The sequence below is a fragment of the Haliotis asinina genome, chromosome 5 (genome assembly GCF_037392515.1).
Source record: "Haliotis asinina isolate JCU_RB_2024 chromosome 5, JCU_Hal_asi_v2, whole genome shotgun sequence".
NCBI lineage: Eukaryota > Metazoa > Mollusca > Gastropoda > Lepetellida > Haliotidae > Haliotis > Haliotis asinina.
In genome coordinates this window covers 65,416,344-65,433,494 of record NC_090284.1, presented here as the reverse complement: position 1 = coordinate 65,433,494, position 17,151 = coordinate 65,416,344, and the positions used below count along the sequence as shown (strand labels likewise).

The 17,151-nt window shown below is 41.7% G+C and overlaps 1 long non-coding RNA gene across 1 annotated transcript in view; it reads right to left on the bottom strand.

Annotated features, from left to right (window-relative positions):
* Nucleotides 1-7,465, bottom strand: part of LOC137284241 (uncharacterized) — a 37,720-nt gene extending 30,255 nt beyond the window's left edge. The window contains exon 1 of the long non-coding RNA XR_010956888.1: nucleotides 7,405-7,465. This is a non-coding gene — a long non-coding RNA (uncharacterized lncRNA). The remainder of the gene's footprint in view (nucleotides 1-7,404) is intronic.
* Nucleotides 7,466-17,151: the final 9,686 nt, after the last annotated feature.

Genomic DNA, 17,151 nt, shown 5'->3' with positions numbered 1-17,151 from the left:
GTCACAGACATATAGTACACTAGTACATTACCGTAAGATTAAATCAGTACAGACAGTACAAAATAGAAATGGGCTATAGATATATCACCATCAACTGAAGGTAGACCACCATACAAGGAACCACGGGGACTTACAGTACCTGTGCTACCTGCATGGACCCTGGTTGGATTTACGTCATCCCTTCAGTCAATGGTGATTGTAGTCTAAATTCGCCATACTTTAAAATTAACATATTCTATGATTAAAAACACGTGGTATGAAGAGAAACATGTTAAGGAAATGGTCCTTACTGCAAACACGACACGACACGACACGACACGACACGACTACGAATCCAGAATGGGGAAAAAATATTAACAGATAAACAAAATTACAATTTTGTTAACGTCAACATTATTTCTACAATAAAATAAGTAGAAATTAAGAGAGACTAAATGAGTATATATCTTCTTGTGAACATCTTGGAAATACCATCTATTGAGCTATACCGGTGTTTACTCAACATTAATGAATTAAATATAACCTGATGTCATTGTACATTGGACAGTCAGTGAGGAAGTGAGTTTTATCTTCTGATGTGTCTATACAGACGTCTGGCTTCAAGTGGTGTGATAGGCCGGGTATAACACTGTTTCAAATTTGAGTGGAAGACTGCCGCATCTCAGTCTTGCAAGAAGCGTTCCTTTATCATAGGAATGAAAAGATAATTTTCTGGTATTTTGCCCTTTTAAATTTTTCTATATGTTGTCAGTTTGTTTCCATTCGGGCAGTTCTTATCGTTGCAGAGACTTTGAAACCAGTTTTCTTCGTCTAATACCGAACATTTATACTTTACACTCTCCAAGAAACTTAAACAGAAGTACTGATGGCTGTTTTCAGGTCAACATTTATTTTTGTTTGCAAGGGAGACAATCCTTGAAAACCATGATTTTCTTCGTCACTTTGACCAGGTCATGTGGAGATAGAATGTAGAAGTGGTCTGTTGGGTTTAGTTAGCCTTGTGTATAGTCTGGAAATCTCAACCCTTTGCTCAGTTATACAGATTTTCCATCCCCCCTCTCAATTTTAAGTTGGTGTTGGAGTTGAACGTTGGGCGCCAAGCAAAATCTACTTGCCCTGCTCTGAATAGAGTTAATACAACTGTAGTCATTAAATCCCATATTGCTTAGCAATACAGAAGCACAGGTTGCAATGGGCTTTCATATAGCTTTGTGTGTGTGTCATACGGCATACCACCTACTGATATACATTTTGCTTGAAGGTTTGATATGGAGCTCTACCAGCGAATTTGGCTATTTCCTGAAGGTATGCTGAAGGTCCAAATATTCATCAAGCGACTGTCCTAAATGATTATATTTTTTGTCTATCATACTTTCATGTGGCCCACAAACACATGTTTACTGTAAGTCATGTTGATATTCTCATTGCTGAATCGTATTTTCTTTGTTTTATCAGTGTTGGGTTAAACGCCATTTAGAGCACCTCACTGACACTGTGTTTAACATGCTCTGTGCAGTGGCTCTTCACTTGGGGCAAGAAGCAAAATGTCATCCGCAAAGAAAAACAACGACACGCAGATATTATCAACACAAATTCCACACTCTAGAGCATTTGTATGTTCTACAAGATCATTAATACTGGGAACAGAGTAGGGGATAGGGAGCATCCCTGTTTCGCACCGTTGTTTATATTAAGCATCGGGCTCATATGACCATTAACCCGCACTGAACATTTCAGTTGACTGATGAATAGATGTTTGAACAGATTCCAGTTTGACATAACTTAAACCATAGGCAGTCACTGATCACATTTTCAAAAGCCTTTTTCAGGTCAGCGAAACATGCGAAAGTAATTTGTTTTGCTATCTTTCTGTCTTTGACGATTCTACACAGTAAACATATGTGCTCAATACAGCTCCTACTCTTCCTGAGTCCATTTTGCTCTTCTGATAAGATATCATGATTTTCCAGCCATGTACGCAGTCTCTCGTTGAGGATATCACAGTAAATTTTACGTGATAACAGTGTGATTCCTCAATATGATGTTGGTTTTCTCACATCAATACTCCTAGGTTTCACTATTGGATTTATAACTCCGTATTTCCAGTGGGATATAGTGTTATATTCCATTTTCAAAATGATGGGTATAAAGGTTATGCAATAATTCAAGAGAATTTTCATTTTTATGGAAATTCATCCAGTCCAACCGCTTTGTTGTTTTTCGCTCTTAATACAACACATCTGACTTCGGATAGAGATATTGGCGAGTTCAATAATGATAAATTCTGGTCATTTTTGGAGTCTGGGTCTCAAGTGTCATCATAAGTGTCTCCAATGGTTCATTAAACAACTTGCTGTGGTCAATAGTGCACTGGTTCCCTAACTTCTCTGTTACCACATGAGAGATTTCCATCAGAATCTCCTTTGGTATAAATGAATGTCTTTCATGTCCTATTTTACCAATCTCTTTCCCAAAATCCTTTCCACTTCCATCGTTCAGCGTAGATGACAATGAGACCTGCTTATGGATTTGATGTTGACGCATGTGTTTCTTCAGTACTTAATCAATCTAGTATCATACGAGATGCTTGAAATTTCTGAATCAGTCTGTTCTTTGTGTGGTTAGAACGTTTGCACTTGATCCGTTTCTTTTCAGCAATACATACACTGTTCCAGCAGTCCCGAAGGATATTGCTCCATTATGGCTTTTGACCTGCATTTGTGTCTGGGTGATGCTGGATTATATGCAGTTTTTCTTGGTACAAAATGCTCCAGTTCATTTATGGTTAGTTTCAGAAATTCATCACATGCTTTGTTCATGTCATTTGCTGATTCCAAGTGTTCACTGATTTTTATAACTGTCGCCTGGGTTGCATCTATGTTCTCATTTAATAACAGAAAATCTTGTGGAAAATGTTGGAAAAACTTAGTTTGGACATTAAGGGATGTTTTTGTTTTTCCTCATCATGTTTCTCTTGAACGTCAAATCCTGATATTGATATACAGTGAAGGATAGTAATGAGTGTCCTGGTACTCTTTCAGGAACTGGTATGTCTGTGGATAATCTCTGATATCGGTTCCACACTGGAAATGCCGATTAGTGGTAATTGCTTATGAGGTACTAGTATATAGTCTATCACAGATTTGCCCCGTGGTGTTATATAGGTGAAAATGTTACTCTCATTTCTACCGTTTAGGGTACACAGATTACAATCAATTAGGAAATCCAGTAGTAATGAACCATATGTATTTTCAGCATAATCCAAGACGTCTGTGTTAAATTCTTATGTTTTGGAGCTACGTGTCACCCACTACGCTATCATCTAGTACTGAATCAGTGAAATATTGCAGGATTTGTGTTTTGATTAGAAATCCAACCCCAGCTGAGCCTCGATTGCCTTGTCATGAATACGTTTCCATTTATTGCTAAAGCACTGATATCCTGGAAGATATATATATATTCTTTGTTTTTCAAACGTTTCACATAATGCTAAAATATCAAAGTGTTTTTTCACAGTTATAATTTTTCTAACACAGATCTTCCTCGTTAATAGCGAACGCCTTATGCACTTGACTACCCGACTGCCTAACAACTGGTCGAAAAACTGAAGTGGTGTCACTCCATCCTGTTGAAGTAACTCATTTCACCGGCGACTGACTATAGTTTTCGCAATATCACTGCTGGTGACACCAGAAATGGGTGCAGCCATTGCAACCATGTGGGGAATCGAACCCCTCATCGGCGTGATGAGCAAATGCGTCCCCACTCACCTGTACCTTCCCGAGGCATTACATTCCCCCAAGGAGAATGCGTCATTCAAGTGTGTGTCTGCAATTTGATGCTGTACATGACATTGTTATTGTTAGGCGTGTGTCTGTAATGTGATGCCGAACATGCTATTGTTGCGGCAGTAGCAAAGCAATGAAACGCTGTTGAGTATCAAATCGTTGCCCTCCCAGGAAAGAGAAACGATAAATGTCACTCGATGTAAAAAACAAGAATCCTTTCAACAGAAGTCGTACGAGATTTAATCTGAGACCACAGTGTCATTTAACATTTCACTACGGACACTAGAAACTAGGCATATAATCACGATGGTTTACATTTCGAAATTTGCTATTGTGAAAGAATACCTTACAGATTGGTATCCAGTGTATAAAACTGATCGACCCGAGAACAAAAATATTGCAACACGTTCATCTTGGTGACGTGTGTGTACCGATCGGCGGAAATTATGAGTCGTGTTATTCCAGGCGCACGACGTTAAATTGGTATGGAATGGGTATATATAGACTAGGATATGACATCAAACCGTGGTTAGCACGGCGACTTAGACACTCGATTGACACAAATGACAGAATTGCACACGTGCGTATGCGACTAGTCCTGAAATAGACAACGTAACCTCGCAGACAGCTGGCTTGTCGGTTGACAGGAGGGAAACGCTTTTTGTCTGTGACGTTGTCGTCTTGAAATCGATAGGAATGTTGTCGTCACACAAGGGGACCTATATCCGCGAGACCTACACTTGAATACGGAGCCGTTTGACATTATGACGTAGCCACGACACCAAGCTGCTGGCTGACAAGGCGCAGGTTATTGACACGTGTAGGTTTCAGTGTCGATTTCAAGCCGTGTGGCCTACGTGATGACCATTCTATCGCCTTGGCAATTTCTATCGATTCGTAGTCTTGTAGAAGAATTAAGTTTTAAAAGCCCCAGCGTCGTAGCTGATTTTAGCCCGTTAACATTGTCGATCTCTTTAAAATAACAGGTTAACATGTTGTGCATTTCGCCTGGGAAGAACCGTCGGCGTCATAAACACGTTTTTCTTTAAAGACGCAGTTATCGGAAGTATATTGGCTGTTGGTGTTTTTAAGCATCATGTCCTCTGAATAGTATACATCAAAGGCTTCCTGACTATAACCGCAATGTCAAGCCGATTGCCCGTGCCTGGCGTGCTAATCAGAAAGTGATGGTTATACAGGATAGGGGATATGCATAATGACGAGTACCAATGCCCGATTGCATCTGACTGCTAGTTCTTTCAGTTGTAACGATTTTGCCGGCGTGTACGTGTCTCGATGTCCCTGTATTAATGATGCCTTCAGTAATGCTTATTCAGATAGCATTAGGCCCCCGGGTTAGACGTTGCTGTAAGTCTAGTCTGTGGTGAGCGATGTCGTAATTATAGCCGTCTTCAACACCGGCATCCACAACAACGTGGCGTTATGTTGTACTTTGTGGTACAAATGCTGCTGCCACTCCTCCTACTCTTACTGCTGCTCCTGCAGCTACTTCTACTACTACTACTACTACTACTACTACTACTACTACTACTACTACTACCACTAGCACTACTACCACTATTACTACTGTTGCTGCTGGTCTTACTACTACCACTGCTACTACTGCTGTTGCTACTACTGCTACTACTACCACTACTACTGCTGTTGCTACTCTGTGTCCCCCTCTCTGAGAGAGAGAGTGAGGGGGGGGGGGGCAGGTAGGCGGGCAGGCTAATAATATAACTTCTTATTCGTTATATTTATTTTGTTACAAGGCCACTGGTTAGAGCGTTTGCTAGGAGCCTGGAATTTCGGTGGTTCGATCCCCAGCTGTTTCTTTCCATAAGACGTTAAAATACGCGACTTTTATCGCTCCCACACGCTTGGCATCTAGAAAATATATCAAGGTTCCGGCGGGCTCGGAGATAATGTGTCTGAATGGAGCTCAACTGCGGCAAGGTATCCTGGTGGGTGAGCACTATAAAAGGGACATAAGACCGGATGCCGCTATATAATTACCATAATCGTTAAAGCGATATTTAACCCCATTTCGCTACATTTATTCCCTAAACCTATTGCTCCTAATAGGTCAAAGGAACAGTGGGGTAGCCTAGTGGTTAAAGCGTTCGCTCGTCACGCCGATGGCCCGTGTTCGATTTCCCATATTGTTACAATGTATGAAGTTTGTTTCCCTCGCTGAAAGCGACGTAAAACCCCACTCTCGAATGACGTCACACACGCCACAAAGTATATTCACAAGCCCAATGAAACATCAAATGTTCCGGGTTCCGTTCCTCAAATCTGCCTTTGTTCTACGAATATGGCGAAAAAGCAACTTGGAGTCGAGAAGAGATTGCCTGTGAGACGTCCATGGACGTTATGATCTTCCATGTCCATGTAATCAACCCAGAAGGATATCAGATGGTGCCAAGACTTGTAAAACTCGTAGAAATAAAATCAATCCGTGTCAGTTGCCTGATTGTGTTATCTTCATTATCATATCCACCGTTGCCCACGTCGTGCTAGAGGCCTCAGTTTGCTCTGACAGAAGCTCGACCCGTGACGGAATTCAACGATCGGGGTTTCGCGTTCCAAATTCGCTCCCTCGAAATTGTCAGCACAATAGTATGCTCCGGGTTTTACCAAAGTGGCAAACGTTCACTGAATAATTTGGGATTGACTTCCCTACTGGCACAACGTGAAGTCGCTGAGATGTTGTTTAAGCCGATATTAAACTAGACTCACTCATAGCCTCTACACGAAACAACAGTGTCTCAATGTGTGTGTCCCGTCGCGTAATGGTTCCCAGCTTCGTGTATGCGTACAACTACAGTACTTGTTAATTAGCTCTGCCCTCAATTTATATCATTTTAATAAATTTTGTCCCGTTGTATAACGACAGTCGGGATGGAGTCGGGGGACATTTCAGCCACCTACGACAAGACCACTCCGCTTAATCCGTCCACTGGGAACTTGACGCAGAGCCAAGCGGAAATTGTGGAGAAAGCAAACGAATTCTTCCAACACTCCCTGCGTGACAATATTGTATAATTTTAGCTTAGGCTACGTCAGGGAGGTAGAGTGTTCGTGACGGATTTAGCTAATAGAATTAAGCAATATCTCGCCAGTTAGTCTCTATGGGGAACGCATGACAACCGTCACGGATATAAACGCAGATGCGTATGTGTGATTGACGCAGGAGCGATAAACATGATATGAATGGTTTACCAGAGGACCTCTGTTTACCTTGTGTCTCGGCGAGGTCTGTGCTGTACAGAAATAGTTATCGCCATATAAATTAGGTGATATTTTCTGTAAATTAGTTGCGATATGTAAACAGCGAGACGTTGTATAAACACTTTCGTACGAGAAGCAACTTGCTAAATGTCCCGACATTCCTAACTGTCATGCGCAATGCTAATTTTAAATGACTTCGGGTACTTATAGAAGGAAGCCAGTGCTCCTCGTCCTTTTCGCTCTGAACGTCAAGGCTGATATATTCTCAGGCTTCCATTCACGTTAAATGTTGTGTTTTAGATGCACGGGAAGAGTTCGAAAGGTGAAGATCTTCACGAGTAGAATTACATCACACCCAAGAAGTACTTAGTATACGTACCTTCACGGAAATGGACGGGGTAAAACCGCATCACTCTGACCACGAGTTCAATGGCTTTGGGATCAATCGCAATAGAAAGCGCTGTATTGATTCGATTGGGAGAATACATTGGTGACGTCATCAGGTCTGACATTGTCTGATGCGCCGACGTACATTAAGCAAAATGTCGGAATGATCGCGGGAGACATTTCGAGAAGAATCCATAGATCTAAATACAGCGACAATCTTTACATTCCTTTCTACGGACTTAAAACAATAATTAATTTCAGCATAAGAGTAAGGAATACAAACATTAATCAACTTTTAATCTAAGAATGATTATTACGGAAGGTGCCAAGAGGACCTCAGGCATGGGTAATACGTCTATATGTCGAAACACGTATCTTAATTTCTGGTCTGGTATGATAGGTCGTGGACAAGTTGGTAAACAAGAAATGCTATCATACGTGATTTGCAAAGAAATGAGGACAGGTGACCGAAATCCAGTGTTTGTTTGCGATAGAACTTGCGTGTACATTCGATGAAAAATTATTTGTTTTAGGATTATAGATATAGCATAGTTATTCATCACAAGGCTTATATTTCATACCGCAGAGGTCGTGCGTAACCTGATCTTCGATTGTAAAATTGCCATCTTGCTGATCAATTTCCAGACGGCGCTTCTCGTCATAAACTAGCCTCTGAACCTGTAAACGTTGAGTCGGGGGATTTAGTCGCATAGCGATTACTACAACGATTTATCCAGATCATGCCTGTAAATGGAGATCCGTTTTCGGTGATAAATCATGTATATAACATGTTGATCTCGGACAAAGTATATCGAAACATCTTTTTAAAATCATACTCCACACGCTTCTGAATCTCGCCTTGACCTACATTAGTCGTCTCCGCGGAGTATGTCTCTACAACAGCTGTATACATGAATTCAAGCGAAACAAAATACATCGAATTTCAATAGGCCCTACAAGAACAGCTGCCAACACCGTTGCAAGCACTTACACGTGTGGTTGTTAAAAGCGGAAAAAATGAAATTGACAACATTTGTCGATAGCAGGGTTTGTATTGCCTACGCAGGCGTGAGGATGCATACGGACAGGGTATCGGGGATACAAATCTTATTAAGAAAGCTTAATCTGGAATACAGCGTTGATGTCTTAATAAAACCCGTATCTGATCTTTAAGAGGGCTGTCGTCACGGAAATGTTGGGAGATTAGGATAAGTAGTATTTTTGATCGTGTGAGCGAGGAAATATGGGCTTACTGTTGCCATCAGTTTTAGGTATCAATGTCTTAGCTATATAGTCCAGGCAGTTAACATCGACGAGGTGTATTCACATGTGAATGTTTTAGTCAATGCAGAAACACAGAGGCAATTTTATTGCAGTATACGATGGCGGAAAAATACCATTTTAGATAAATTGTAAACACATTGGAAATAATTACAATTTTCTTGCTCGGAGAAAAAGCAAGTTCAAGGTTGAATCTTGACTGCACGCAGGCCCTTAATCTGAATTCGTGCATGCATGTGATTTGATTGTATGTATGACTGAACTTTGAATGCGTGCAGGAGTGCCATTTTAATGCATTCACGGCTGCAGTCGAAACGTTTGCATGGTTGCACCACGTGTACTAGCCTTGCTCCAACGCTGTAATGAATTTTTAGCCCATGGGTGTATGATATCCTTCTAGGAGGCAAGTCTACATAAGCAAACAGTACAACCTAAGGACGCCAGTCAATTATTTATATTTTTAAAAGTTTTCATTTAAACTATTAATTATTACCTTAGCGACGTGTGAAGTCTACATGTTTTGCATGCACGACGTCGCTGCATGATAGAGATGTATGTATGTATGTATGTATGTATGTATGTATGTATGTATGTATGTATGTATGTATGTAGTGTGTGTGTGTGTGTGTGTGAGAGAGAGAGAGAGAGAGTGTGTGAGTGAGTATGGTTTAACGCCGCGTTTAGCATTATTTTAGCAATATCTACCGTTATATCACGCACTGTTCCCATGGGGGGTTTGAACCCGGATTATCGGCCTGATGGATGAGCCAATGCTTTAACCGCTACGATATTCCATCGACCCAGATACATGAGTGAGTGCAGATAAGCATCCAGTTGGCTGTCAATACAAACGAACAATAATAAAGTGTGAGCTGGATGGAACGTTTTCCCGAATCTTTCATAAATACTCATACCGTAAATCCAGTAATTTTCATGTTCCTGTACGACAATAACAACGAATGCCTTCGTCACAATGACTACAATGTTAAAAGGTGAAGCAAGCAACGTTGAAACAGCGGAAAAACCTTCGTTGGTGTCGATTGGTCTGTAGGGTAGCCTAGTGGTAGAAGCGTTACCCCTCACGGAGAAGTCCCGAGTTCGAGTTCCACAAGGGTGGCGCCTATTTCTGTTCTCGTAGTGATATCATTGAAATTGCAGTCTGAATTTTGCCAAAAGCGTCATAAAACGTCACTCGCTCACGCGCTGTGTTGGAGACTGCCACTTTGGTCAAGTGGGTGTAATGTACACAGAGAGCAAGCCAATGGTTAGACCCATCTTCACGTTCTGCCAAAAGACATTCACAGATGGCACTAGCTTGTTGTTTCCGTGCCTAAACGTCGGTACTAGGGGGACAGAAAATGATTTGTGGTAGTGGGATAGTTTGAATACGACGTCAAAAATATTTTCTCTCGTTGTCCATATGCTATTAATCAGGAGGATACCTGTTTGTGTTTGTGGAATAACTGTCTGCGTTACTATTTTGGAATAATTGGTTATAGTGTGGGATGTCCGATTGTGTTTGGGAGGGAGGGGTGGGGTCACGGAAGTGTTTGTGTCTTGCATACCTGGTTGTGTTATCCTTTAAATATACACGACAACGTTCTAGTGATGTGTTCTGTTGTCTTCGTGGATCACATTGATGCAAGTCGACTCGTGACTCCGCATTCTTCTACCCAAGAATGTGATTGCGACACGTGTATTTTTGTGAATTACGTTTCCCTATTTTCTTGCTCATTTCAGTTACATCATGGAATCACCCGTGCAGATCCGGGTTAGGATTGGCCTAAGCAATGCATGATTGTCTTAAAAGGGGTCGCCCCGACTTGGCTGACACATCCTATCGTATCCCAATTGCTCAGATCGATGCTTGTGATGTTGATCACTAGATTGTCTGGTCCAGACTTGACTATTTACAGACTGAAAGACTGAAAATTGCTGAGTGCGGACTTATACAACAAACAAACAAGTGAAAGTAAAAAGAAAGGTGTAATGTGTTTAAGAACCAGGGATAATAATGACTCCGCTTCTACAGAGGTCAAAAACAGTTAACACAACAAAGTATAAACACATTCAGCTGTAAAAGATAGGATCATTCATCGTTGAATTTCATCAACAATCATAAGAAATGCTGTAGTTTTGTTTTACGCCGATATTTCATGCACAATGCTCGCTTTAGATTCCTTTGGCCGTATTCTACGACATGGAACGTTCTGTTTGTCGAATGTTGGGGAAATCGACTCGAAAGTGGAGAACCTCGCTCAACCCGATGTCGTCACGTAGCCAGACCATATTCAGTGTAGATTTACTAATGATCAGCGACTTTAGGTAAATCATCTTATCAACGGATAATTTAGTGGATTTCTGGCACTGGCTTGTTGAGGCATAAATGTATTTTCAAATCACGCGACTTAGCAATCCTTATGCATTGCACGGAGAGCCTTGCGGCACGGCGTAATAACAAACGATTATATTGCGTGAGACGTACGGAGAATTTTGAACACAGGTCACGATATGTACTTATTGATTAGATAAACGACTCGTTTTGGGAGTTCAGACTTGTTTAATGTTGCCCGTAACCCTAAAACAGTTCATCAGAGAAATATGGACGCAACGTTCACAATAAATGCTTACTGGTTCACAGTTAGACGGTGCTGTTGTTGACAATAGCAATTTGTTGTTAATAGCCTCATTGCACCGAGCAACGCTGTTGTTCTTGTTCCTCTCCGTGGAGTGTTGTATGGACGACACGGATAGCACTCTGTGTCTGTGGGAGTGGCAGCTTCCAATTGTCCACCTCCTATGGACTGAAGCGTCGAAGACACTGGCTGCACTGTGTGCCTTGAGAAATGGCGGCTGATTACCTCGGAAGTAACAGTGGGCAATTGTACAATCAGTTATGGACTATTCACTTGTGAATCTTGTTCTGTTGATATGTACTATAAATGCGAATAGAAGTGATGTATTAACCGGTTTTCTAGAAACGATTTATCAGCGGATGGTATTGATGTCGTTTCATTTAAATTGTTGGAATCTTTCTGAATTTGGGAACTCCGACAGAGCATATGCGGCGGGCGTGTATTATTTGTTTCAGTTACATAGTGTTAAATCAAAGGTTATTCTTGCTGCTGACTTTCCTGTCACCGCTACAGACAGGGAGGTGGGGAAAAGGAGGGACCAGTCTGTTTTCCACTTGTCACCATTGGGCACCATTCGTCCGAATTGACACAACGTGCACGTGCCCACGAATGATTTGTCAACAGAAACCAGAGAAGGCAGGAAGATCCTACTCATAGTATGTATGTTTGTGATGGTATATGCCGATTGTGTGTTTGTTGTAAGCATGCATATGGCTTGTGTGTTGTTGCATACATAGACGGCGGTTGTTTACAAGTGAGTATATCCAACTCTTATGACACAGTAGAATGTATAAACATGATAAACATACGAACAGGATTAATACGTCATATTCTAAACGAAGCTGTAAATGCCTGGTGAAACTTTGAACAACATGTAACCATGGAATTCCACTCAGTGAGGTGTAAACCACGCGACGTCACGCAAACGTGCTTGTATCCTCCGAAAAACCCGTACGTCTCTTAGGAAATATCGTTGTCAACTCCAGGGGATTTTAAAACAAATGAATTACAGCTGTCCTAAAAACACGCAACACTGCCCATGCACATACTAAACAATAACGAGTCGTACATTTCTCCATCATGCGCAGTGTTGCATTATACCGTCAGTGGTACTAAATCGTGTATCAGGCCATTCAAGAGTGGGACTCCTAACACCTTATTCGCGCGTTCCCTTTCCCTCACGCGTGTAAATAATGGCATAGAATAAACTCTTCTGTGCACGCACTTACACCCACAGACCAATGATATGTTGCACGAGTCTGATGAGTTTTCTTATGTCTGCAGATGGATTATGCACTTGAAAGAAGAACGAAAAAATAAACTTTCGTCAGGATGTAGATTTCGCACAGAATGACTTTCCAGCAACACGTGCGGAAGAGCAACACGTGCGGAAGAGCAACACGTGCGTGATGCACATTGAACACGTGCACACTGACGACATCATGTAAGCATATTGCGCGAGGAATGTTGGTGTCTGGTTTAAGGTTTCTCTGGTCTAAAGTCTGAGTTACTAAATATCGTGTATCAGCGATGCCGGTTCTATAGCTACCTATTTCAGAGATTAAATATAAATAAATTAAAAACAGAAATGATGACAAAGTGATATTGACGACTGAATATGTCTTGGTATATTTATACTCTCGTATAAAGAGCTATTTAACAGCAATGTATCTGATATATCTGGTGGCATTAAGTCCCACAGCTATGGCATGGCTAGAGCGATCGCTTAACGATCCTTTTGCAATATATCAGCAGTATCTATCAGGACGACACTAGATGTGGACACGTGATGTTCAAACAGATCACACGTAAGACATACAGGAATATGTTACATCACTGCAGTCAAAATGTGTTACGGGACAGGGGTGGCAGACAAAGTAAGAAGGTCAAAACCCCACGGGGACTTGGAGCCCTTATGATAACAATAGGAAACCAGCAAATGCAAATTTGCTAATCAATATGTATTCATCCTCCCTATTTTTTAAATGCTGTTAATTCTGAATGTAATGACCGGATGCCGTATTTTTGGTTGGAGTCCATACAGTTACTGTCTCTCGGCGAAGACGTTCCTATTTCGTCAGTGGAAACATAAACATGTTCCTCTGTGTGCGTGCGCGCGCGCGCGCGCGCGTGTGTGTGTGTGTGTGTGTGTGTGTGTGTGTGCACATGTGTTCTTTACAGATCCATATATGTATGGCATTGTTAACCGTGAGAAATATATAGGCGTTTCATAAAATTATTCTTTCTCCAGAACTTGTATCAGTGAACTTAAGTTTTATCAGCTGAAGCTCCGGAGACCATATACCTTTATTTAGTTCGTTTTCTCAAACGGATTTAAAGTCTCTTAGTTATCCATAAAGTCTTATGCTTCATAACTGACTCATCAAATTCTAAAATGCTGATGAAACAAATCGATGGAATTGTTCGTATGCATGTTGCACAACAGGAAGAACGAAGGTGGTGTGTGGGTTATTATGGGGCACTTATCCTACGGGGATTATCTTCGTCTGGGCTTTTGACCTATGAAGCTTGTGGCCTAAGGAACTTTTATCCTCACGCTCGTGTAATGAGGTGTTCTTGTGTTGTCTTTCACCTACCCAGGCAAGGACGCTGTCGTTTTAGCATCAAAAACACATCTTCTCTTGTTACAAATGTGTGGACAGGTTTGTCCGTGATAGGAAGAACTCTCGCCAGTGATGATTTTGGTTACCGTTGTAGCTGTCGTTGCGGTTGCAGTTGCAGTGGCCGTTAATTTAGATGTGATGTCGCTGGACAATCAGACATAATGTAGTTGACGGTGTCGCTGGACAATCAGACATATTGTCGTTGACGGTGTCGCTAGACAATCAGACATGTCCTAGTTGACGGTGTCACGGGACAGTCGGAACTATCGTAGCTGACAGTGTCACCAGACAATCAGACATATCGTAGCTGACGGTGTCGCTGGACAATCATACATATGGTACTTTAGGACGTTGTCACACAATCGGACATATCGAAGATGATCGTGTCTTCGGACAATGAAACATGGTAGTTGGTGGCGTGATCAGACAATCAGACATTTGGTACTTGACGGCATTGTCGGATAATCAGACGTAGTTGACTGTGTCGGTGAACAATCTGACATATCGTAGACACATGGTAGTTGACAAAGAAGGATATTGATGATGGCGCCGCCGAGCACCAAACACTTCGTAGTTGTCAGCACCGAAATATCAGACATAGCGTAGTTGATGGTGTCGCTCAAACAAGGAAGCATATCGTAGATGACGGCGGCGACGTAACATCAAACATTGTTGATGAAAATCCAAAGTCGTGGTTCGTGGAGTCAGCAGACGCGCAGACAGGCCGCAGTTGCCGACAGACATTCACACTCGCTGAAGTACTAGCCAACCAGTCTGGCAACGTAAATGAGATGCAAGTGACCACGTCCTGATGACATGAAAGTCGTAGTTGACGGTATCGCAACACAGCCAGATGCGTGTTACTGACGCTGTCGCCAGACAATCAGATAGATCGAGACTATCTGACATGTACGAGTACTGTTTGCGACCCACGACAATCAGATATAATACATCATGTGTTTTCCTCTTACGATATGCATTACAGACGTTGACGTCATTGATTTCCATGGAGAACGCTGGGCGATGCATTTTAAGTGCATGGCTTGCTTCAACTACTCTTTAACCATTTGGATAATCCATTTGTGTCAATAGTGAACACTGAAATACGAAAAAGCTCATGCTCCAAGTCTTCCAATTTGATGAAGTGACCCATGACCTTCTCTTTCTCTGTGGTAAGAACTGATGCTGCTGGGCGTTGGAGAGATGTTCTTTATACGATCTCTTGATCAATAACCAGCGTCAGACATTTACGGACATGTATTCCTGTCTTATGTTTTTTCACATAAAAATTTTTTTTTTCATTGCCAATCTTTTCTGATTTGTGTTAAATCGTATGTCGAGTAACACGTCTGATTAGATTTGTTTTCCTATAAAACAAATCGGTCACAAATTGTAATAGTTGTACCGTTTGTGATGCAAAAGTCACGGGAGTAACTGTATGTCTCTGAATAAATAGCTTAAACGTAGTAATTATTGATGAAGTAGCCAGGGGCTGTGAGGAGCTGTGTCCCTTTGAGCCGTCAGAAACATGTGATCGTTGTTTCTTATCCTTCTTGTCCTCTTTCCCAGTTTTTTTCATCAACATCACCGTGCTTGATGGTTTCAAAGAAATTGCAGTGATTGAATATGCTTTCACGCCATACCCTCAATAACACGGCTTTGAACACAGGAAATGGACACCACACATTGTATCAATGTACCCGGATTTTTGTGAGACGAGCGAACACTTCAACCATGAGGCTACCCCACCGGCTCTTGAAAGAAGTTGCATGCGTGTGACAACACATCGGGTTCCACCCTGAATTGCTTCCTTCCAGTTCTCTTCTACAAACACAAGTTACAAGTACCATATACGTCTCCACAATTTGTGTACTTATTGTCTTGATTCACATGTACAAAGCGGAGCGGTTGGGTAGCCGAGTGGTTAGAGCGTTCGTTCGTCATGTCATGGTTCCGAGTTCGATCTCCCACGTCTCACGCAGTGATATTGCTGAAATGTTTTTTTTCCCAAAGGAATGTAAAACCATAGTCACTCCTCTTTAAAACTTTACAACGTTTATGACAGTGCAGCGCTGAGATCGCTTTGTACAAGCTAGGTCCGATCCCGGTAAGCCATATTGCCATACACGAGCCCCACCGTGTTTTTCACAGTTTTCCTGACGTGTTATGAGAGGAAAGCTGTCATTGGTTCGAATGGTAATCGCTTGATTATAAACTGATTGGTTAAACATGTCCCTCTTTTATTCTATCGATCTGACGTTCCTCTTCCCAGGGGGCGGCATTACGCAGAACGACACGGGGGTTCGGGGTCCTGTCTGTCAGCAACCCTACCATTCGTAACTACTCGCGTCCTTCCGTGACCCACAGGAAGATTCGTACCTTTATAGTACACCATTGTTGCCAAGAATTTTGTCAAGCCGTTCAAATCGCACCTAGAAAAATGTAAAATTAAACAAATAGTTTCTTTGCGATTATCGATTTTCATTATAATTTCCGTGATTATAAAATTATCTTGTTGAGGTTTGTTAACAACATGCGAAACTTACTCAAAGTGACTTGTGTGTTGTATTATACATTTCTGGACATTTTTGGAAATCAGTGTTATCTTTCCTTGAAAACAGCCCTAGACTATTTTCATTTCCGTGCCCTTTTGCGCTTAGGCAAGACCCATTCATGAACATGGCCATGAGAAGGGTGCGAGTCGCCATCAGGTAGGTCGTAGTTACGAATGTAGCCCTACTTGCATAGAGGCCATGATAACATCGGGTAGCCTCCCTCGATGGTAGATGCATGCCATGGTATACCATGGCCATGTCTTTCACTGGACCGACGCTTTCAGAAATGATTTTTGATGGGCCACCATCGTAAGGTAAGTGCATCGCAACGACAGCACGTATATCACCACCACCACCAACACCAACACCAAGAACAAAACAACGACTACGTTACGTTAATAAAACATTTTTTAGTTATATGTGAGCGTAAAGATTTTATGTTCACCTGCTTAAGTCATTGATTTGAATTGAATCCCTGAGGATTATGGTTCATCCGTTCGATCGCAGACAAGCTGTAGGTTTATTTCCCACTTATCATACGATGTATTGGAATCGGTCATTCAGAGTAATAGGTTTCATTAAGTTGGGTGCGACTCATTGATCACAGTAATATTAGTACGAAGGACAGATAACTCTAATTTTG